Source organism: Panthera leo, chromosome E2 (genome assembly GCF_018350215.1).
Source record: "Panthera leo isolate Ple1 chromosome E2, P.leo_Ple1_pat1.1, whole genome shotgun sequence".
NCBI lineage: Eukaryota > Metazoa > Chordata > Mammalia > Carnivora > Felidae > Panthera > Panthera leo.
The window spans coordinates 48,239,199-48,263,392 of record NC_056693.1 but is presented as its reverse complement, the minus strand read 5'-3'; the positions used below and the strand labels follow the sequence as shown (position 1 = coordinate 48,263,392).

Below are 24,194 nucleotides of genomic sequence, written 5' to 3'. Positions count from 1 at the left end.
TGGGGTGACAGCCAGCTCACAGGAGGAAGCCTGGCCTTTCTGTAGAGCACAGACAGCACTTTCCGTCCCCTCCTGAGCCTCCCACCCCCGGATAAGCCCCGTCTCCAGGGCTATGGGATAGAAATGTTCCAGGAGGGCAGGCCAGGGAGGAAGGGGAGCATTCTGACAAATGGTCACAAATGCCCGTCGGCTGCAGCTGCTGCCGTCTCCATGACAGAGGCCAACAGCTGAGGCTCTGCCAGGCAGCGCTCTCCAGGGACCGCGGGGCGCAGGGACCTGTAGCAGCCAGAGGGCCGGGGTGGCACTCTCACAAGAGGACAGTCGGGGAGGTGCAGGAGGGCAAGCAAAGGGGGTGGTGGTAAGGACAGGTGGGCGCCCTGGCCTCCTGGTGTCCCTCAGAAGCCAGGGACACTGATGCACTACAGAAGGTGAGGGATGATAGAGTTTTCTGGAAATGCTCTTCTCCTGCCACCCGTGACAGCACACTCTCCTGGCTTTCCCCTTCTTCAGCAACTGCTGCTCCTCTAGGGTTGTGCCGGTTCTGTGCAGGCGCACTGTGTCTCTCTCTCGTCTGCATCTCTTGGTGGCTGAGCCAGCTCCTCTATTTTCAAGGCTGTCTCTAGATCAGCAGCTGTCCAACGGGCATTTCAAACTTGGCAGGGTCACAGCACAACTCTTTGGGTCCCCCTAGGCCTCCGCCCCAGCCTTCCCCATCTCAGGAAGCGGTGTCACTGCTGCGGCCACCTAGCTGCTCCTCCCAAACCAAGGAAGGAGTCGTCCTCAATCCCCTGGCCTCTCTGCCCAGTGCGCCCGCCAGTCCGGGTATCTCTTCTGGTCAATTCCAAGCCGGCTCCTCACGGGTCTCCCTGCTGCCTCTCTCACCCCTACAGTCCACCCTCCCAGTGGACTGGCCATTGGGGCAAGCCTTAAAAAGTGCTAAACAGAGCACGCCCCTCCCCAGTGACTTCCCACTGGATCTAAACAAACATGGCATGGCTCCTTGCCATGCCTCCAGGATCTCACACCTTCTGGTCACTTCTCTTCAACTTCAGCTCTTAATATTCCTCCTTCACTTCTGGCATGCTGGCCCCTCGTGCTTTCCTTCTGTTCCTGACCTCTGCCCTGGCCTGGAAAAGCTCTGCCGAGGGACCAGCGCGTGGCCAGCCCCCTCTGGTCGTTGAGCTGTCAGCTCTAACTCCGGGCCGGGGGAGGCCTCTGTCCAGGGCTCATCTCCCACCAGCCCTTTCTAAGGAAAGTTCTGTGTCTTTTCTGAGCATTTCTCACTACCTGGATCATCTGACAGACTGTTTACAGGGTCCTAGCTGTCTCTCACTCTAGAATGTGAGCTACAAAGGGCAGGGCCCTGCTGTGACCTCATGACAAGGGCATGGCACTGAGTAGCTGCTCAATAACCACTGCTGAACCTTAGGGTATGGACGTGTCAAGGCCCGGCAATACTCCGGTGTGCCACTCCAGCTCGCTCCCTCTGCTCATCCTGGGCAGGCCCCTGCATGCTGTGCACAGGCCTGTCTGCAGAGAGCAGCCTCCCAGATGCTACATTTCCCCCCTTATCACCCAGGGCCTGGCTGCCCCGCCTAAGGAATGTGGGAGGCTAGTTCAGTGGAGACCCCTGAACCCGTGCTGTCGGGACACGGCAACAATACGTAGCACCAAGGAACCTCCCCCAAGCTCCACTCATGAAATCACCACAAGAGGTGAAGGGAGGGAAGCTGGGAAGACATACCCTGGAGAGGTGCAGCGGTGGGGGGCACACACCCCATCCAGCCTCAAGCCTCTGGATGTTTGCTTCAGCGGGGTTGTCTCCTCTGCCCCAGGAAGGGCTGTTCTGCCCCCTACCACTGTGGCTGGGGCAGGAGAGAGGGAGGTATGCAGAGGCAGGGGCTGTCTTGTCTTATCCAGCCTTTGCCATCCCATCCCAAGGTCACCCCAAATCGGGGAGAAGAAAAACAATTCCAAGACTGCTGGGACACGATGCCTCCAGAAGGCAGGAACAAAGAAATATTAGCTAGCTCACTGGAAGCTCTTAACCGCACGCCAGGCACCGTGCTGAGGGTGTTACAGGAGCCCCAGTGGGACGGGCAAGGGGTGATGTGAAAGAACAGCAGCTCCAGTCGCCGCAGGCTCAATGGGTCCTGGGCATCTTTGGGGGAGGGGACGGTGAATCTGGGGAGGTCAGCTGGGCCATACCCTGGAGAGTTCTGAATAGCTGAACAGGAAGAGGATGCTGATTCCTCTTCCTAAGTAAGAAGGTTGGGTGGGCACCCACTTTTCACTTCAACCTCGACTCCATGACATGGCCTGCAAAGGTGGCCTCCGATTCCAGAGGCCCAGCCCTAGGGTCCTCGTGTGTCATCTCGAGGAGTCCTCACACACCGGGCAGGGGGTACACCCGTCACTCCACACGGAGAGCACCACGCTGCCAGGCACACAGCTGATCAGGGGACAAGGAGCGGAGGATCCGGACCCAGAAAAGTCCACTTCCAGAACCTGAGCTCCTGTTCCTCTTCTGCCTCCTTGGTGCCCGTCCACGCCCCGTGGTGGCCTGGCAGATGGCCGCCTCGCAGGGCTGCTGAACCATCGCCTCTCTGTTGAGCCCCAGCCCCGCCTGAGCTGCCTGCCTGGCTCTCCAGCACAGCATCAATAATGGAACACAGCTTGCAAACATTAAACATTTGCCTGTACTTTTAATACTCACATTAAAGTGCTATTCATCATGAGACAATGGCTTGCAGAATGCTTGGGGATAAGGTAGAGAATGAGGCAGGAGGAATCCTACTTGGGGACCGGGAGGGAGCAGCCTGGAGGCCCACCTCAGGACAGGGGCCCACGTGTTTGCCTGGAGGTGGCTGTGGGTACGTAGCCAGAGCCCCACACATGGGCTCTGCCTCCCCCTCCTCCAGCCTCCTGCTGCCTGCCTGGGCAGCTGTTCCCCTACTTCTGGGTCTGGGTTCGTGTCGGGGAGGGAACAGTTCTCTTGGTCCCTCTGTTATATACCAGGAGCTCTCAGGGGAGCAGCTTGCTTCCGGCCTGATCCAAGACAGGGACCCTCACTTTCTCTTCCCTATTGGATTGAGAAGACGCCGCCTTGCCCAGAGAGGTGCCTTCTTTGGGGGTGACTTCAAAAGGCCAAGGCCTATGGCAGGGCCAGGGGCGGGCACTCTGGTGCAGGGCTGGCCTGGAAATGGCTGCACAACACTTGCCAGACCGGTGTGAGCTTTGTGTTGCCGCCAACCACTAACATTGGCCAAGTGTCCACGTGCACCAGACTCTGGCCCTGAATGGACACCGGCCACAGTGGCAGATGCTCTCCCCAGCCCCCTCTCCGACACCCACGCACGGCCCCTGCTTGAGGGGATGTGTGGGCCAGAGCAGGTAGGAGGAGGAAGGTATCAGGTGGCTCCAGAACGGCCAGAAGTCCCGCCCGTGAGGCAACAGCTGCTGCCCACCTCATGGGAGAAAGGCACAGGCAGAGGCCAGCCCCCACTAGGCCAATAGGGAGTCTGGCGCTCATCCTTCAGCTTGTCCTGGGAGCGGGAAAGGGGCCACATGCTGCTTTTCCTCTAGGGACCTGCTCAGGCCACCAACTCGGGCAAGGCCAAGACTTGATTTGGAGGATAAGACCTGCCCAGTGGCTTTGAGCCCCACCCTGCCCCCATCGGGGCCAAGTGCAGAGCAGGAAAGAAGAGGGGAACACTGCTGTCTGAGGGTGCAAGGTGGGGGCTGCTGCTGCCTCCAGATGCCTCTCTCCAAGTGGCCGGTCTCACTGTCACACAGTTCATTCAGTGGGGCTGGGCAGGGCATGAGGCACAGGGTTCAGCGCTGAGGAGGCCTGTTGTGGTAGTGGGAGAGGGGAAAGGGGGGGTGAGCAGTTCCCTTGAGGACAGATGCACCCCAGGGCCTGGGGAGGCACATGGCAGGGCCAAATGAGGGGGGTAGCTGGAGAGTGGGCTCTTCCCAGGGCCAGGCCCATGTGCGGGAGCAGGGGCCCGTAGCAGGGTGGGGGTCCTGGAGGGCAGAGTCCCCAGCCTGGGTACCCTTCCTGGGGAGGAAGCACTCTGGCTCCCTGCCACGCTGTGCTCTGGGGAATCTGAACTCTGCCGTGTAGATTCGGGGAAGATGTAACACTTCTTCCCATGACCCCGCTTCCTTGCGCCCTCTGAAAACAAGACCAGCAAGACTGTCACGGCCAGAAGCTGTCGCCCCTTTCACTGTCAGCCGATCAGTCCCGGCCCATTTGCAAGACGCGCACGTTGGCTCCCTCCTGGGGCTCTCCTCCTGCTCTGGTCCCCAAGTAAGGGCACGCTGATGCCCCCCACACCCCCGCCCCCAATCGTTCTGACACGGAGCCCAGAGCTGAGGGCCGGCCAGGGAGGCAGAGTGAGCTCATCTACACTCATGGGGTGGTGGGGGCTGCTGCCCTCCTCTCCCCTCCCCTCCCCTCTCCTTCCACAAGCCTGGCTTTTTAAAGAGAGACAAAAGGCAGAGGCAGACGATGTGTCTGACCCACGGAGGGGATGCCTGGGGTGAGCGCTCAGCCCAGAGGGCCCAGGAGCGCCCCCCTTGCCGGGTGACCCCACCGTGTTGGCTGTCATGCTGCTGGTGGGCACAGCCTGCCTCGATGGCGACTCGGCCCAAGGCTACCGGACAGGGTGAGGGCACCAGACAGAGTCAAAAGAAGTTTAAGGGGAGATGGGGGCCTTTCCCATTTTTGACTGTCCCAAACGAATGAGAAGGCTGCCAGTACAGGGACACAGAACAGCTGGCCTGGTGGGGAGAGTCTGGACAACAGCACACTTGAGTGGAAAGAGACGCCCATGTCGAGAGACGAGCTGGAGAACCTACCTCCTGCCCCCGACCTCCCCCAGTTGCTACTCATGCGCCATTCCTGCATTAGCCCTGCTGCCTCTCGGTGCCAACTGCCCCGCGATGAACACAGAACTCAAAATTAGTCTCGAGAGGGTGGGTCCCAGCTCTTTAATGCCCCCTCCCCCGTCTCCTGTGCGATCAAGGGGATGAACCCTCCAGACCCCGAGGAACCATTAGTGCCACAGGGGAAGCGGGCGATGTGGTCAATTCCACGGGCACCTCCTGCTGGGCCAGGCCCAGTAAGTGGCTTCCCTGATACAGACAGGAAGGTCTGCTTGTGGCTCCTACAACGGCCCACTGGACGCCACCCCGCCTCACCTCCACTTCTGTGCTATGGCATCAGGGGGCCACCTGGGGCCCCCAGGTCCGGCCCGGGCAGGTCTGGGCCTCCAGCCGCACCAGGCCGGGTGGGCCCTGGCCTGCGGCTTGGCTCTCTGGGGAGGGGATGGTCAGCTGTGGGGTCGCGCTCTGCTGGGGCCTGGAAGGTGACTGGGCAGGCAGGCCTTGTCCTAGCTCCTTTGCTGAGGCCGAAACTGGACGCTGCCTCTGAGGAAAGCTCACGGTGGGGTGGGCCCCACGGCCCCCTGCCGGGTGGCCTCAGGGCCAGGCCCACCGGGGTGAGGAACAAGTTCATATGCCTCTTGTGCAGGTGTCCTTGGCAGCAGGGCGGAGCCATTTCTGCTCAGTTTTCCCCTCTCCCTCCAGCTGGGCCTCCTTCATCTGCATCCCAAGCACCTGTGTCCTGATCAGGCCAACACTGTGCATGGGGGGACAGGCCTTCACTTCTCTACTCTGGCTGCTAGCTGGGGTCCGCATCCCCTCAGTGGTCTAAGGCCAAGGGGACATGGGCTTTCCTGGGAGATGCCTAGAGTCTCACAGCTGTAGCTCTGAAGTGGAGAGCATCATGTCAAGCACAGAAAACACAGGGGCCCGGAGCCATCACCACCATTCCCGCTGGAAAGGCCCCTCCCGCCCTGTGCCCGTCCCTGCCCGACAGCTGGGATCCTTTAGGAACTTAAAGGGAAAGCAGCTTTCAGGTCAGGGTAACTTAGAGTGGGGAGGTAGCAGTGGCCTCCCCTCTGAAGTTCAGAAAGCTCCAGAGCGTCACTGCCCCCACCTCTCCCCACCCCACACTCCTCTTCCCTTCCAGCTCCCTGCTTCCCAAGTATGAAAATTGTAAATCTGTTTTATTTATTTCAATCAATCCTCAACAGTGTGCCCCTCAGGGCAGAGGCAGCCATGGTAACCCTGCCAACTCATGCCTTAAAAATTCATCGTGCAATGTGCAATGTGTCTGATACGTTTAAAAGTTTCTTTGGGGGGGGGGTGGTGGGGATGGGAGGAGGCACAAGGACTTGTTTTTCTGGGTCTTGCTGGGAGCTGGTGGAAAGGCATGGAGGGAGGGGCACAGCACGATGGGGAAGAGGAAGAAAAGGGTCTTTTCTCTACTCAGGTCTCTGTTCCTCTATTAAAGAGCAGTGTGGCCAGGCTCCTGGGGGCCACAGACACCTGGCTGGGCTCATCCGGAGACCCCCCCCCCAGGGAAGGCTCATCTGGATGGGAGTGGCTAAGAAAACCATGGCCTCCTGGAAGCCACCTTGTTCTGAGTCAACCCCTCTCCAGGTTTGGGGTTGTCTCTAGGGACCAAGATGACAGTGGGGCAGAACCAGGAGAGGTGACTCCTGCCTCCTACACTGCCTGGGTGGTCAGGTGGCCCTTGCTGCCATGTGAGGGGCTCCACCTATTCCTCAGGACAGAAGCCGTCTCCTACACATGGCTCAGCTGACAGACTGGGCCCCATTTTCCTTGTGCTCTTATCAATCTGGCCAAGCCCGTCTCCCACTGTTCATCCATACAGAACTCTCTAGACCCCTTCAGGCCTTTGTTTGAGCTGTCCCCATCCAGGACCCCTGAGAGGGCCTTTACCCCTCTCCTGCCTCACCCTTGCTAATTCTCCACAATCTCCTTCCTCACTTGAACGTCTCCTCCTTAACCTACGCTTCCCAAGGCACAATGTGCCTGAAAGCGTACGAGGACTGGCCCAGGGCTGGGCCCCTGTGGGCAACGGGGACAGACACTTCCGGAATAGAAGATTAATTGCCAGGAGGAGAGAGGTGGCTTGGATTACTTCGGCTGTGGAATCTGGTTTGCATGAGGAACTGCATGCTCGGGCCCAGGGAGCAGGCTGGGCTTTGAGCCCTGCATCGGGGGTTCTGTAAAGAGTCTGGTTCTAGCTGAAGCACTTTGAGAAGGGGCCTCTGAGGTCAGATGAGCAGGTGTCTGACTTACAGACAAGGTCCGGGTTTGTGTCCCAGAAAAGAGGCTTCATCTTCTATCCCACATGGAGATACCCCAGAATATGGCTGGAAGCAGGTCAGATGGCAGGGGTGGGATCCTGTGCTGGAGGTTCTTGGGACACCACAAGACAAGCAGGGAAGACCCCGGGGGCCCGGCTGAGTTGTGTTGGTGCTTTTGGGAGGTGGGGGAGGTGGTATGAGCTGGAGGCCGCCCCTCCAGGCCTCCAACCCTCAGTGGGGGAAGCTCACAGCTCAGGAGCATTTCGATTTTGAACCCTGAGCAAGTGGAAAAATGAAAACAAAGGGAAGGGTCACTAAAGGGAATCCTGTTGTCTCCACAACAGTCAATTCCAAGAAACACTGACACACACCCAGCCCTCGAGAACGGCCGGCTCCCACCTTCTCCTGTCACAGAGGTTCCTGCCCAGTAACAGCCACACACAGCACACGCTTGTGAACGCTTTCTCTACACGGGGCAGGCCATGTACCCTGAATCCCATTAACGTGGGCCGGGTGTTATTTCAGCAGAGAATGAAAACGGAGCACGGATTAGAGCCCTGCCAAGGCCCCGTGTGGTGGCCCAGCCCCATGCGCTTAGCTGCTGCCTGGCCACACACCCAGCCCGTAGGTCTCAGGGCCCGGCTGCCACAGGTGCCGAGGCACAGGTTTTCTGGACGACAGATGGTTTGGGGGGCACCTTGGCTACAGATATCACCGGGCCCTCTGATGCCTGGGGCCTGAATTTCTCCAGAACCTTCCTGTGGCTTTGGGGAAGTTTATCTGCCAACCAGCTGCTTCTACCAGACCCTCAACCTGGGGCTACCTCTGTGGATGGCAGGCAATGACCACACCGGCCACATCTGGCCAGGACAGTGTTGACCTGTGCCCACACTTAGTTCTGACCTGTTGGGGTGATGGTTTTTCTCCTAGGGGTGGGTAGGAGGCAGAGTCAGGAACTGCACTCACAGCTCTGCCACCAGAACCCAGGCTCAGATCTGGTTGGTAGGGGTGGGGGTGACTCCATCAGCAGCTTCCCAGAAACCTCTGCTAGAAGCCGTGGCTCCTGAGTGTGGGTCCCAGGCCGGCTGTTGCCTGAGGTCTGAGGGGGAGGGGGAATGTCACTACAACGAGTGCTGGTGCTCTGACCACAGGCCTACGCTGCCAAGGAAACAGCATCTCTAAGCCCCACATGCCTGGGAGCCCCTGGGTTGGCCATGACAGAACCACGGAGGGAGACTTTCTCGCCCTTTGAAGCCCCCTGAGCTCCTACCCTTCTCAGGCAGGATTTCCTCCCAAGGACATGCTCAGCCTCCCTGCCTGTGAAGTGGCCTCACGCTGCCCTAAGGCCAACACGCAGACAGCCTGGCAAATGGGCTTCAGGCCCCAGATGTGCCTGCCCATCCAGGCCCCTGCCAACTTCCAGCCAGGTGCACGGAGGTCCTCAGGGATCATGTGCTCATGGGACAGAGGAACCAAATGAAGCCAAGCACTGGTCCAAGGCCACGCTTCCAGGCCCGTAGTGGAGCAGAGTCCCTGACCCGGAGTTCATGTTCTCTTCTGCCAAACATTCCCACGCCGTGTGTCACCTACAGGACACAGGCCTCCCCTCCCTGGCCCAGCCCTTCTTTCCGCCTGACGGAGAGCTCTAATTCCTCGTGACTCCAATGTCCGGCGCAAAGACATCCCTTTACCTGATAGCTTGGGACACATTCACCAGGTAGAATAGACAAGCAGAGACACAGAGAGTCTTAGGACAGGTGAGGGAAAGGCCCCCCACATCTCCGCCATTTCCCTCTTCAAACCACTGGTGTGACCTTCTGAGGAATAAGGCAAGCAAGTAACGGAAGCGCCAGGAGCCAGAGGAGCCCGGGCAGGACTGTCCCATCATACGTGGGAATGGCTTGGGGACTCCCCTTGTTCCAAACATTACCTGTTAGCAAGTTGCTCCGTCCACATTTTCCATTACTTCATCCCACTATTCCCAAACTAGTCCTCTGTTCCAGGCCAACGGATCACTCCCCACTGCTACTTGTATGACCACGAACATTTACAGATGGCGGGGTCTCCCTTCCACCTTGCCTGGCACTGAGCCCACACATCGAGGCCTCCCTACAACTCTGCCCTTCTAACCTTAAAGCCCTGCAACCGACTCGAGCCCAGCAGCCGGTTGTTCACGTGGTCACTGCACTGAGGCCAGAGCGCCTCCCTCCCCAAATTCCTCATCCAAATGGGCTGGCTGTCCTTGTGGTTGTGGGTCCTGGGTAATCACAGTGACCCACCTCCCGCTCACGTTCCTGTGGTAACTTTAAGGGCTGAATGGCTCCAACCAGGGGGTGCCATCTTGCTTTCTGGCGGCAGTCTCACTTCTCTGCCCTGGGGCTCCACACTTCTCAGGGGGGAGCCACGACCCCATGGCCCATCAGTGTCCTCGCCCACCCACAAGGTCATACAGTTTCCGGTCAGAACTGGAAAGGCCCTCCAAGCAAGGAACAGCATCCTACCAAGAGACCCATCAACCTGGCTATATATTGGGAGTCACCTGAAGACCATATGGGATACTAAGACCACGCTCAGGCCCACCCCAGGGAGTAGCGATCTGTATTCTTAACAGGCTTCACAGTCGGAACTGAGAACCCCGGCCCCCAAACGGCTTCCCCAGAGCCACTGCCATAAGCTCAGTGGTGCCACTGGCCGGGAGAAATGCGGAGATTTTACTAGCAGTCCCAAAGGATGCGCAGCCTTGGAACTTTGGGTGTGAGGCCCCGGCTGCTGTCCTTCTCATGACATACCCTCACCTCCCCAGAGCCCGGTCCTGGCCTTCTGAAGTTTCTGCCTGGCCTTCTGCTATTTCCCTGCTGGTCTCCACCTGAGGGGCCCCGCTAGCTGTGCGCAGCCCCAACATGCTCTGTCCAACGGAAGGAAAAGGAGGGCAACTGTCAGGCCAAATCTGTGCTGCCACCCTCGCCTCAGGCTACAGTCCCTTGGCAGTCACGCGCTGGTGTGTCCCTCCAGCCTCGGATGCCCCGGGGGAGGAAACTCAGCTCACCAGCCGCTGCACTGGGCACAGGCCAAACGTGCCTTTCTGGCCTTCAAATCTTTAGTCTTGGGGGTTTTATGAAATATTATAAAGTGAGATTGCTCTCTGTAGCTCTTTACAAGTACTCACTTAAAGGGCACGGAGATAAACGTCAGAAACAGAACGGGAAGTGAAACACTAATACCCACTGCTGGTAACAAAGAGCAAATATCACAGCAGCCTGACTGCTGGGTCTCTTGGAAAATGGTAAAAAGATCAGAGTGAAAGGGCTGGGAGGAAGGAAGGGCCACAGCAGAAGTGACCGGATAAAGACAGCAAGGACGGACTCCTTCAGTTCTTTGTGGCCAGATCAAGTGGGGGGGTGTCTCTTATTCGTACGCTCCTCCACCCCCTGCCAGGAGGCTGAAAAAATTCCTCTCGTGATCAGTCATTTTCAGGGAGTTTTAAGATGCATGAAATGGGCTTTTCATCCCAATGTTCCTTTCCAGTCCAGGAAATCTGCACCAGATTAAATGCACAAAAGCAAGAAAGGGTCCCTGGTGGGAGTGGTCTGTGGAAGTCCCTCTGGGCAAAGTGTCTGCAGGCATCTGGAGTCCCAGGGCCCGATCACAGACCAGGTTCCCCTCGGCAGAGCTGGGCCAGGCAAGGGGCCTGCTAGGGAACAGCCATCCTGCCCTCCCCTGGCACCCACCACTGACACGGAGCAGAGATCAGGCCACCTCACACAGGGAACTATACGATAGAGTTGAACACGGCAGTGTGGTGACCTTAATAAGGGAGGGTGACCTCAAGCCACTCTGCTTTGGCTTAGAGCTTAGAGTGCAGTGAGCAAGCGAGCTGAGGGTCCTGAGGGAGGTGCGTTCTGCTGAATGATGCGTGCGTGAGTGAAAACGAGGCAGGCTGCAGGGTGATCCTGAGTCCCGAATCCACTGCTGGAAAGCCATGACCACGACTAAAACCAAACTTAGCCGAGCTGTGTATTTACAAATGCAAAGACAAAGTTTTGTAAGTAATTCCTTGAAACTAAAAGAGAGTCTACTCCTGGAGGAGGAGGAGGACGTGGTGGAGGGTCTTTTACATATTATGCTGTATCTTCTGCACCGTTTTGGTTTTTATCTTCTATGGCTTAGATTTTTTTTTTTTTTTTTTTTTTTAAATGATAGATAAAGACATTAGAATCCTAGGGGCGCCTGGGCGGCTCAGTCGGTTGGGCGTCTGACTTCGGCTCAGGTCATGATCTCATGGCCCGTGAGTTCGAGCCCCGCGTCGGGCCCTGTGCTGACAGCTCAGAGCCTGGAGCCTGCTTCGGATTCTGTGTCTCCCTCTCTCTCTGACCCTTCCCCGTTCATGCTCTGTCTCTGTCTCAAAAATAAATAAACATTAAAAACAAAAAAATAAAAAAAATTAAAAAAAAGACATTAGAATCCTATACATTTGGGGATCGTCTGGACTCCATCATGGACAGTCTCAGGGGCAGAGAAAGGGAGAAGGGTGCCAGGAAGGGGCGCCTCCTCAGAGGGTGTTCACGCCCCAGGCCTCCAGCGGAGACGGCAGAGTCTCTCTCCCGGGTGGGGGCTGCTGCAGATTTGCAGATTTAACAATGGAAACATGCATTTTACAAATGAGAGGATCAACAGCCGGGAGATGGTATTTTTAGCTACTGTGGCTCTTTGCTTCAAAGGCGTAGGTTTCATCTGAAACCAGGCAAACCTCCTACAAAGTCTGCCTGTTTGCAAGGAGTGATTAGCATAATACGAGCAGGAGAACCGGCCAGGCTCGGCTCTGAGGCAGGAGTGCCTACTACGGGGAGGCCTTCTCCTGAAAGAGAATCACGAGAAGAGGAAAGTCTTCTCAATGGAGATGAAGCCCCTGCCTTCAATCAGAGCAGGAGGGCTGCCCTGCACCCACGGAGCCCGGTGTGGTGGGTGTGAGCAGCCGCACAGGGTGAGACCTGAGTCCACACGGGCCCACAGCTGTGGACAGCAAGGCCACCCTCTGGGCTGTTGCTGACAGCGTCGCTATGGCCTCACACAACCACCTCTTCCAGAAGAAGGACAGAAGGTCTGGCGCTGCCCTTCCAGATACCCCTTCTGAGCAGTCGGGCAGAACCAAGTCAAGGCTGAGGGCGAGGGTGGACTGGGAGTAGCAGGGGGGCTGTCGCAGCAGGAGGACTCAGATGGTGACCTCTCAGGGAGGCGTCCTCCCTGGCAGGGCTCCCGGCCCTTGGGGAGTGGCACGGCTGTGGGACTGCGCCGTGGGCCCTTGCCGGGGTCTGTCCGTCCTGCCCTCCTTCCTCCGGGCCTCCCCCCTCTCCCCTTCTGCCCTGCCATTGTGCTGGTTTGGGAAGACGGAACATGTGGAAAGGCTTGACATTTTCTCCAAACACCGCAGAAATGCAATGGAAGCTGCGACCTTCTGAGAACCGTAATTACAGACACTCATCACAGAAACCAAGCCGGGGGCAGATCTCACCGGGCAGCTGCTCAGTGACACCAGTCCCAGAGCCCCATCCTGGGGAAAGTGTGACCTTGGGCTGCAGTGGGGGGCCGGGGACAGAAAGTGGCAGCACGCACCACTGCTATCTCAGGCACTACTGGCACGAGAGAGAGCAGAGAGACAGCAGGGGGGACAGCAGGGACGGGGAAATAATGGAGCAGCCAGTTCTTCACGGCCCCTCACCTCGGGGTCCCCATGGCAGTAAGATCATGGGTTTTCCTGCGGAGGGTCAAGGGACCGGGAAATACTCACAGAAGGGGTGCACAGCTGAAGATCTAAGAAACCAATTACATGCTACTGGGGGGCTGGGAGAAGCAGAAAGAATTGGACCCAGGTGGCCGCTCAGGCTTCAAGGGCAGGAAGGAAGTGAGGTAATGCTAGGAACCGGCCAACTGTTTGGGCCAGGGGCTACTGACAGAGGTGGGCAGGGGGTCTCCTTCAGGAAACGGCTCAAAGGAGGGGCTCAGCTCACGTGGGAGGAAGGAAAGAGCTGACTCTTCTCCAGAGAAATAACCGGACAAAGCAAGTTGGCTCAATTCACAGGCGCCTGGAATTAACTGGCTGAAGGTAGTGTCTCCTGAAGAGTCAAACAAGTTGGGGCAGGGATGTCTGGGGTGCCGGCAAAGTTTTAAGTTTAGTCCAGATTATCTGCTCAAACTGCTGGTCCTGGCAGCACCGTCTTCTAGAATGATGGAGCAGCCAGATCCCTTGTCAAGCAAGCTTCCTGAGCCACTCCTTAACTAGCCTTTGGTGTTTTATGAGGCTAATGGTCAGGGAGAGACCATAAGGTCACAACTATAGCACATTCGTCACTATCCTCCTGCATCCTGTGAGCCCTGGGCCCCACTTCCCTTCCATTCACTGGAAGGGCACTGGGCTCTGGAGGCCAGCCACCTTCAGTGCCATCCCAAAGACTAGGGGTGGCCCCGTATCAGTGGTTTCTCCTCTCAGGGTCTTGTGCACACTCATAGCAGGTGGAGAGAGTTTTCTGAACCTGCTCAGGCCCTTCAGTGGCTCAGTGGGTACCTCAGGCCTGCTCGTGAGGCAGCCGGGGGGCCTGGTCACGGCCACACACTCCCTGGGATGTCAGGGCACTGGCCACCGCGCTTCTGAGCAGACTGCTTGCTACATCAGAAACACCTTCTCCTCCCCACCCCCACCCCCAGCTAGTCCTCACTTATCTTCCACGGCTCAGTTAGACAGCACCTCTTTCCAGAAGCTTTCCCAGACTCCTCCATCGGGGCTGGGCACCACCCCCACCCCAGCTGTTCCCACAGACCACCGTCGCTGCTTGTGTTTGTGACTATCCCTGGGAGGACAGGGACTAGTTCTGCCCACTGCGGCGTCCCCGCCAGCGGGCACTAAGACTGGTCCGCTCAATGACAAATGGCATTTCCTGGCCACCCCCTGGGGAGGGGGGGGCCTGAGCTGGGGAAGAGACTCTTATCCAACCTCACAGGGGAGGGGCCGGGCGCTTGCTCCAGGCACTTCCATTCTCAGAGAGAGGACTCTTGCCTGGCCTGACAGCTGTGGCCTAATTTCCAGGGCTATACCCAGGCTCCTTATTTTAACCCACTTGATATTTTTCATTCCTGAAGCATGGGGGGTGGGGGGATGGAGAGGGATTGGAGGTGGGGGAGGTATGGACAAATGGAAAGGATGAGCCCTGTGCGGCTGGAGGACTCGGGCATTCTGGGGAGAACATGTGCCAAGAGACAAAGGGATAGGATGAGGAGGGCCAAATGGATTTTCTTTTTTTTTAATTTTAAAAAGGAAAAAAAAAAATTCCCAAATCCTACCCTCCTGATTTTCCTCGGTAAGCATTTTCAACAAGGTCACAAATGCACCGGCTCTATAGATTTTTGGCTGCAAACCACATTTCAGGCAGCCTTTAAAAGCCAATTCTTGGCGTAGCTTCAGCGGAGCCTGAGGAGAGGGAAAACTAGGGCACTTTTATGCTCCGAGAAAATATCGGATCCAGGTCACAGCTTCCTGGCTCCGCAGAAGCTGTGGGGTACCCCCCTCAACACAAGCCTGAACCTGAGGACCAGCCCCCACAACCTCACTGTTTCTTCCAGAGCTTGAATCCCAACAGCAGGGCACGCATTTCTTGGTCACTCGTCACCTGTCTGCCCGTGTCACTAGACTGCCCCCTTGGCGAAGGGAGGAACGGGCTCTCAGTCTCGTGTGTGTACAGGGCTGGCATGGAGCCCGGCACACGGCAGGTGCTCCGGGAACAGTCACAGGAAGGACCTGGTGGAGAGTGAATCTTTGACGCCTGCCCCCACCTGGCTAGCCCGAGCTTTCCCCCCTGCGATGCTTCTGTTCCACCTGAGTCCCTGTCTGCAGACTGTGGTGGATGGGCTCGGGTCTGCCCAGCCCAGGCTGTGCCACAAAGGCAGCACGTGGTAAATAGTTACTGGAAAAATCAGAGCCTCAGCTTCCTCATGCGTGAAAGAATTCAGCTGACCCTGAAGGTCTCTTCTGGACACTCCAAATTGAGTCTAAAATCCAGACCAAGACTCTCCTCGTCTCTCTTCAATCACAGCCCGGAGCTATCATTCTGGGAGATGCGCTAAGTGACCCTGTGTCTAACCACCAAGTCCACACCCAGCAACACAGCACACAGCCTCTAGGTGCAGTGTTGCAAAAGGAAGGAAGCCACAGAGGAGGGATCAGCTGGAGGCTGAATTCCATTCTCCACCTGCCCCCGTGGTGGACTCTGGGAGGGTCGCTGGTCACTACACAGTGCCACCCCTCACGGTGGGCCCTGCTTCATATCCTCCTTCAGGCAACATTTAGACCTAGACCACAGGGTGGACACCGGTTGAGTCCACCTCCCTCATCCACAGTCTGGGGGTCTGGTTCCCATGAACAACTGCTCTTCCTCCTGAGTCCGAGGGTGGGCACACGATCCTGTCCTGGACAATCAGGGCACAGGCCTTCTCTGTCCACAGTGACAGGTCCTTGAGACTCAAGCCTAGGACTGCGGCTAAAGGCTGGGGCACCGAGGGACAGGAGTAAGTCGAGAGCTGGTGGTGGCCATCTTGCCACAGGCTGGATGGCCTGCCCAGGATGGGTTGAAAGAGGAGGAAGAAGAGCCAGCTACGGAGGTGAGAAGGTATGAGTCTTGAGGACGAGGAGGGCTCTTGTCACACACGAACCAATCCTTGTCCCTGAATGCACACTGCTACCTTCCTGTTTTTTAATATAGAGCGAGAGCTGGTTTTCTGTCACACGCAGTCAAGTCCTGACCGGGCAGCTCTGAACGGGGCAAGGTCCAGGTCAGGGGCAGAGGAAGAGAGGACGTCTGGGGTGCAGTGTTGGTTTGTTCAACGACTGTCTCTCTTACTCTTCCTTGGAAAACAGGAGAAAGTGACGGTCAACCTCAGAACACGGACGGAGTGGCAGTGTGCTGGATCAGAGGGAGCCAGGGGCTGGAAAGGGGGCGAACGGGTGTCAGGCCTGGCTCTGCGACCACCGCCCCACTCACGTCTTGGGTTTTGTGTCTTGACCGCGCCAAGAGAGGGCAGATGCTACTGCTCACAGTCACCGTCACAGGTGCTGCTGGCACTTACCGCACAGCTGCTGGGGGCCTAGACGCTCTTCTAGACACTTTCTTGGTACGTCATTAAATCCTCCCGAGGATTAGCAGATGACGATGATCTGCGTCTTCATTTTCTACGTAAGAAAACTGCTCAGGAGAGCAGACGCGTGGCTGGCCCCTGTGGTTGCCACTGGGCAGCGAATCCTTCCCTCTCTCAGTGCCTGCCACGGCTGCCCCAGCAGGGTGGGCTCCTGCCCCTGCGTGAGCCCATGCGAGCTCCCTCCCCTAAGCATAACCGGCAGGGACATGCTGGCCACGACTCTACCACTTGAAGAGACCAAGACAACAAGGCCGAGACGAGAGACAGCACCACAGGGAAACGCCGAGTTCCTGGACCTTGCTGCTCTCCGCCTCTGTCTGGTCACACACACCCTTGCTCGTTTTGGTGCCTGTGACCTGGGTTCCTGCCTCCTGCCCCTCAGGGCGCTGAGCTAGGTGAGTGCTTCCTGACTCTGGGCTGCAGCTGGCCTGGCTGTGCCAGAAGCCCCTGGGATCCAGCTGGGTGGCAGGAGGGAGGGTGGTCAGGAATCTCTGTTTTGACAAAACACAAGCAGGCTGGACTAGGTGGGCTCCAAGACCCCGTCCGGAGCTAAGAAATGATACCTTGGGTTTTAGGTGGCTTTTATTCCAGCTCACTGGGAATGCTTAACAAACATCAACCAGAAACAGGCAGCTTCATGGTTAGTTTTTATGAGCTCCTAATCCCCTAAAAAAGCACCACAAAACAAAAAAGATGCCAACTGTGAAGAAAAACTGATCCCCTGAACGACATTAAAAAACTTCTATTTTTCATGAAACGCTATTAAAAGAACAAAAGGCATGCCACGGAGCAGGGGAAGACAACTGTAGTGTATACACTGAGAAAGACTTGACTCCAGAATATATGAAGAACTTTTACAAATCAATAAGAAAAGCACCAAAAACCCAATGGGGAAAGGACTCGAACAGGCTCATTGCAAAAGGGGAAACCCAAAAGACCAATTAGTGATGAGAAGTTCTTCACTAGTCTTCAGGGAAACGCAGATTAAAACCACAGGTGAGGCCACCGCACACCTACCAGAATGGCTAACAGCGAAGACCGACCAGACCAAGTGTCGGTGAGGAGGCGGGCCACCCAGGCTCTCATACACGGCTGAGCGGTAACTGATGCGGCCACCTCAGAAACATCTACTAAAGCTAAACGTGTATGGGCTCTGAACCAGCAGTTCTTAGGTATGTATCTAACTACGAGAAATGTACCCATATGTTCACGTGACACTACCAGACTGAAAATAATCCAAGTGCCCATCAGTAACAGAATGGGTAAGTGAATCGTGGCATACTCTCCAGAAACGTGAACTACTGCACATCTAACACAGAAGAATGTCACAAACACAAAGTGGGTCAGAAGAAGCCACCCTTCGTAAGAGTACAAGTTGTGTGATTCCACTTCTATCAAGTTCAAAACCAGGTAAAACGACCCTATGGTGTGAGAAGTCAGGACAGCGGCTACTCTGGGGAGAGGGAGAGGGGCCGTAACCGAGAGGAGACACGAAAGGGACCTCTGGGTGCCAGAAAGGCGCCACTTCTTGACCTGAGTTCTCATTACATGGGTGTAGACAATCAGCGAAAATTAACTGAGTGGGAGTACACCTGTAATTTGTGCACTTTGAGACAGTATGTTGTTCTACAATGAAAAATTTACATTAAACAAGGCATCACAGGGGGCACCTGGGTGGCTCAGTCGATTGGGCACCCCACTCTTGATTGTGGTTCAGGTCATGATCTCACAGTTTTTGAGGTCAAGCCCTGCGTGGGGCTCTGTGCTGGCAGTGTGCTGCTTGGGATTTTCTGTCTCCCTCTCTCTCTGCCCCGTGTGCACAAGCTCTCTCTCAAAGCTAAATAAACTTTATAAAAACTACAAAAAAAAAAAAAAAAAAAAAAAGGAAGAGGGTTTTGCCAAAGAGATGGCAAAACAAGTAGAAAAAGCAGAAGACAGAACTCCTGGCGATAGAGCAGTTTCCGAGACATGTTCTCCTCTGAAGCCACGTGAAGGGTTGTTCTTCCTTCATGAGGAAGGGACTGGACCTGCAGATAGCTGTGCCCATCCGTGGCGTGAGTTTACTGACGACAAGGCTGAGGGTGAAATGGACGCAGGAGTGCCATTACAGGCCAAGGCAGCAGCTCTTTGGGGGAGCCAAACAAGGAGGTTCAGATGTCCCCAAGTTCAGGAAGCCTGTCCTGTGTGAGAACCAGAGCTGGGGCACGTGGTGCCCTTTCTAAGGAAGTGGAGAAAGATGCAAAACACCGGAAAGAAGCTTCTGAGGGGACAGAGGGGCATGGCTCAAAACATTACGGGACGCTCAGCAGGGGCCTGGAGAAAAGACTCTGGAGTGCACCTGAAATCCATCCCAGCTGAGTTTGAGAGAGAGAGGCCTGGGGACGGTGCAAGCAGCTGTGATGAACCAGAAGGTAGAACAAGTAATCTTGGAGGAAGGAGGGGGTGAGACACATCCTCTTGAGCAAGTCAAAACGGAGATTTAGGCCCAGAAAGACACTCACTGTCCAAGTGCCAGGCAGTTCCAATGAGATTATGTCATCTAAATATAGACCGGAAGTAGGCCAGGATAATGGACGAGCAGGAGTCTGGAGGGCTGGGGCCCAGAAGGAAGACAGGAAAGGACATGCAGATTTACTCGGCGTTTCACTTCTGCATGGGAGATGCCAGTGAGCCAGATGAGAGCCCTGGCAGAGGACGCAGAGGCCACATCAGGAGGGGTCCCGGTGGGGGATTTTCTGTGGGTTAACAACGCTGGGGGAAAGGGAGACGTCACGAGAGAGCACAGCTTCATTCCACTGAGGGCTGAGGAAAAGCAGAGTCGAGACTGGAAACTGGGCAGTTTTCCCAAATGGCCTCCACCACCCAACCTGGAAGACAGCCAAGACACTCAGCTCTGGGGTCTCTGAACGGCTACACAGCAGCCCCACGGTGCATGTCCCAGGACTTGGGGTGAGGGTGTTCCTGGAAGTTGAAGCTGCAAACTTTTTAAAAAAATTTTTGAGAGAGAGAGAGAGTGAGAGAGCGAGCACATGCAAGTGGGGAGAGGGGCAGAGGGAGAGAGGGAGAGATCTCAAGCAAGCTCCATGTTCAACGTGGAGCCCGATGTAGGGCTCAATCCCATGACCCTGGGATCGTGAGCTGAGCTGAAATCAAGAGTCGGATGCTCAACAGACTGAGCCACCCAGGCGCCCCGGAAGCTGCAAACTTTTAAAGGAAGTGCCATTATCCACTTCAGATCCTAAGAACCTCTTTAGTGGCTATGAAAGCCTGGGTTACAAAGCACACGTCCCTGTGGACTGTATGTACTTCACATGGGCTTGTGCTCACCTTCTGAGGCTGAATTTAGCGCCAAGTTTCTCCCAGGCCAGGGTCTCCCGAGGTGGAACCACTGAACGTGCTAAGAGACAGGAACTCTCCTTCCATGTGGAAGTGCAGCTAGTCTGGGTGGCCTTTCACAAACTGCCCACGAGAGAAACCTTCCGTGTGTTTTACTTAACAGAGGGACAGGGTGTGTGTGTGTTGTGTTCTTCATGGCTACCTGCTGAAGGAAACCGCTTGTGGGGAGAGAGGGGAGGACCCACACAGAGACCCCGGAGGAAACCTGAGCTGAAATGATACCAGGATAAAGGAAAGAGCTTCCTGAGAAGCATTCTACAAAGAATGAACAGGACACACTCAAGAACTGCTGCTCTAGAAAGAGTTCAGAAGCGCTTTCAAAACCAAGGACACCCCTTTGTCTGTCCTGGCTCAGATGCAGCCCTGGTGGAAGGAGGCAGGAGGATGGAAAGGACTGCTAGGGGCCAATTCCTGCCACTATTTTGTTAAGGTGTGACATTATCGTACCCATCAGCTACTTGCTAATTAACTAAGCTGTCTGACTTACCAAGGTCAAAACTTTGTTACTTTCCTGGCATCCTTAGGTAAAGTATAAACAGATCCAGAGAGTACTGCCGATTCCATTCGGAAACCACCTCTCAAGCTTCAGAAGGAAATTCATTATCAAGTTCTCAGCCACTGACAACAGTTCTTGACAGTCACCCCCCAGCCCGGCTGGCTGCCTGAGCCATGGACTGGGAACCTGGTGCTTCTCAGGTGTGTAGACTACAAGAAGGTGGTTTTTAATTTTAATTAAAATTTTTATTTGAGGGGGAGGGAGAGAGAGAGAGAAAATCTTAAGCAAGTTTCATGCTCAACGCAGAGCCCGACACGGGGCTTGATCCCACAACCCTGGGATCATGACCTGAGCTGAAATCAAGAGTCGCATGCTTGGGCGCCTGGGTGGCTCAGTCGGTTAAGTGTCCGACTTCAACTCAGATCATGATCTCATGGTTTGAGTTCAAGCCCTGCGTCGGTCTCTGTGCTGACAGCTCAGAGCCTGGAGCCTGCTTCAGATTCTGTGTCTCCCTCTCTCTGCCCCTGCCCTGCTCTCATTCTTTCTTTCTCAAAAATAAATAAAAACAAACAAACAAAAGAGTTGAATGCTCAACTGACTGAGCCACCCAGGTGCCCCAAGAAAGTGCTTTTAAATTTTTTTTTTTTTTTAATGTTTTATTTATTTTTGAGACAGAGACAGAGCATGAACGGGGGAGGGTCAGAGAGAGGGAGACACAGAATCCGAAACAGGCTCCAGGCTGTGAGCTGTCAGCACGGAGCCCGACGTGGGGCTCGATCTCACGGACCGTGAGATCATGACCTGAGCCGAAGTCGGCCGCCCAACTGACTGAGCCACCCAGGCGCCCCTAAGAAAGTGCTTTTAATCTGAGGCTGGGAAGAACCCAGCAAGTGCCAGCACCCACACAATGAGGAGTCCAAGGTATTGCCGTGTGATGGGCACAGAATGAGCTTTCCCACTAGTCTGTTCCTGAGTCCTCAACCCCTTTACGGGTGATTCTAGATGCAAGGTGAATGGCTGGCTCCGTGGGAGGAGGGCTGCTTGGGTCACATGGCCTCCCCCTGCCAAGTTCACCTCTAACTTCCCACAAGCTCTGCTAAAGCAAGCGGACCCTTGAAACATGGAGACACTTCCTGTGAAGCTCCCTAGGCCTCAGCTCACACTGAGCAGGGCTCCCTCTGGCCAGCACTTCCTCTCCTCCCCCACCACTCCCAGTAGGACCTAATTAATCCCAGCCTGGCCTAACGAGGCCCACCACATGTGGTTTCCATTTTCCAGAGAAAATACATACTTCTTACAGGGAGCACCACTGTGTGTGACAGTGGGCCTGACAGGAACAGTGTGGAGACTGCCTGGAGGAGGCAGAGCAAAGCCACTGGCCGGCCTCCAGGTCCCCAGCCCTCCAGGGCAGCCCCGGGTCACACATGGTTCTGTGAGGTGCTGGGATGCAGCACTTTCCACGGGTTAGGAGACAGTGGAAATAGACCGGGTTGGGCTCTCTGGACTGGCTGAATTTTGCCCTTCCCAAAGACATCTTTGGATTTTACCCCTGAGGGCAGACTTTTTTCCTCTCCAACTCTGGCATGTCAGATTGTGCTTCCCTGCCAGTCACGTTCTCTCAGCTGTCTCCAGTTAGATCAAAGCCAAGAGCTGGTTGTGCAATACAGCTTCTGCCACACACTCCCTTCGCTATCCTCTGTCTCAACAAAAGCGCCCCAGCCCCCTGGTCTCTAGGGAAGAATGACTGTGGAAACCTCTGGAAGATTTACACAGGAGCTGGGCAGACTTACTTAAGGTCAGCAAGAAAAGAAGCTCTGAGAGGGAAAAAATTCCTTGGAAGAATTCTTCCAGCCCTGTTCAACGTCCTGCCTCCTTCCTCTCGGCTGGGGACCTAATCAGTATGGCTTCAAACTAATAAAAGATCAGATTCCACCCGCATTCTGGGTAGGTGCATCAGGGTCCCTTCCAGCAGACAGACTTAGGTTGGCACAGGTTTGTCAAGGCGATTTCTTTTTATTTGGAGCAAAGGAGTGCATTCCATTAAAGGGGAGAGTGGAAGAAAGCGAGCGGGCCTCACAGAAGCGCTCTCCCACGGGCTAGGGGCCAGAGGCAAAGTGTGATTTCCTAACATGCCATGTGAACCAAGGATCTGGGGCTTGCCACTTTACCCAGATTCTTCTTTCATTAGCATCGGCACAATGGGCTCTGGAGGGCCTGGCCAATGCCCCCTGGCACGTCAAGTGGCACGTAGGAAGATGGTTAAGGGGGTTGCCCGATGCCAAGGAGCTCCAGAGGCTGGGAAGGCTTGGGAGGACACAGAGAGTGAGAAGGTGAGCTGGGTGGGGAGGGTGAGCCCATGTGGGCTGCCCCAGCCACGTTGGTGATGTGGCTCCAGCCCAGGGCCCGTCTCACTGGTGGACCACACGAGGACAGCAAAGTGGAATTTCCCAATTACAGCATGAAACAAAGCTTCTTCTCTTGAGGCCCTTCCCTGATGCAATTAAAAACAAGTCCAGTCTCCAGTGGCTTCCTAGGCCCTGGGTTCCCACCACCCATCTCAGCGGCCAATCTTCCCCCTGCCCCTGCCCACAAACACAGGGCTCTTATGCGAACCTGGAGGAGGGAGGGTAGGGCAAGGGCAGGATTAGCTGGGGTACATCTTAGGGACTGTGCTTGCTGAACTGGAGAGGTGAGAGGAAGGCCAGAATGAACTAGAAGCCTTATCTCAGGGCTTCTCTGGGTTAGGGTCTCATGGAAGAAGACTCATGACTGCTTCCCGCCTCCCACTTGGGCCCCTGGTCCATCCCCTTCAAATGTCTCATCTTAGGGGCACCCGTCTCCCCAGAAAGGGTGCTCAGGACCTCATCCACCATCAGCTGGGCTGGTTGGGGTTGGAGCCTTTGAGTTCCCAGCAGGCACTTGTTAAAAAGCAAGCATTCTCTGTCAAGTCCTCTCTGCGAGGCGGCAGGGAGGAAGAGGAGGGGGGAAGCACAGTTGGTTAAGCCAAAAGACGGCTGGCCAGAGGGCCATCTTGGCCGGCAGAGTGGAGCGTCCTGAGACTCGCTCACTTCCCAGCACAGAAGCAGGCCTTGTAAAGATCACAGCTGTTGGATTCTGCTGCAGTTCATATCACAGTTTATCAAAGGGGCTGCGTTTTCTCCCTCCTCTCCTTTTCTACTGAGTATAAGTGGCGCGGTTCATGGGAAAACAAGCCCTGCGCTTGTTCTGCTGCGGCGGCTTGGGGGGTGGGAAGGGGCCGGAGGAGGGAAATGTACACGAACACCTACTTGGGGCAGAGTTGTTTTAACGGGACCGGGGCCGGGCTGCTGGTGGGTGCTCGTGGTGCCGGGGCCCTAGGCCTGGCGTGCCAGGGCCAGCTCTCGGCACAGAAGGTTCCATTATTTCACCCTCTCTGGGGTCTGATTTCCCGTTCTCCCAGACCACCATGGGAGGCAGAGGCTGTGTCATGAGGAGGAACAAGAGCCCCCGTTTATCAGGTTGTGCTGAGAGGCGTAGCACGCATGGTCTCGTGTCACCCTCTCCGCAAAACGGCAAGGCAGGCACTGTAGAAATAGGTCACACAGCCCCAGACTGGAGGAACTGGGACTCGAACCCAAGTCTCTTTGACTCCAGAAGTTCCAGTCTCTACCTGACTCCCAAGGACCTGTGGGAGGCCCATCGGCCCCATTTCTGTGAAGTCCAGGGATGGGGGACAGGTGTGGGCAGGGCTGGGGGATGCCCAGAACCCTCTGGCACCCTCGCTTCATGTGCCCTCTTCCCTCCATTCAACTCCTGCAGCTACGAGAAGGGCCAGGGCCCAGAGCAGGTCTCAGCGAGTCTAGCTGAGATGAGGCTTTGGAGCCAATGGCTCCCCCAAGTTCAACACGTGTCTAAAATGTTATGTCCACCAGATAACAAGGCCACATGGACACAGAGGA

At 56.0% G+C, this 24,194-nt stretch overlaps 1 protein-coding gene across 1 annotated transcript in view; it reads right to left on the bottom strand.

Moving 5' to 3' along the window:
- The window catches only part of VAC14 (VAC14 component of PIKFYVE complex), a 102,133-nt gene that overhangs the window by 11,878 nt on the left and 66,061 nt on the right, over positions 1-24,194 (bottom strand). The window lies entirely within an intron of this gene.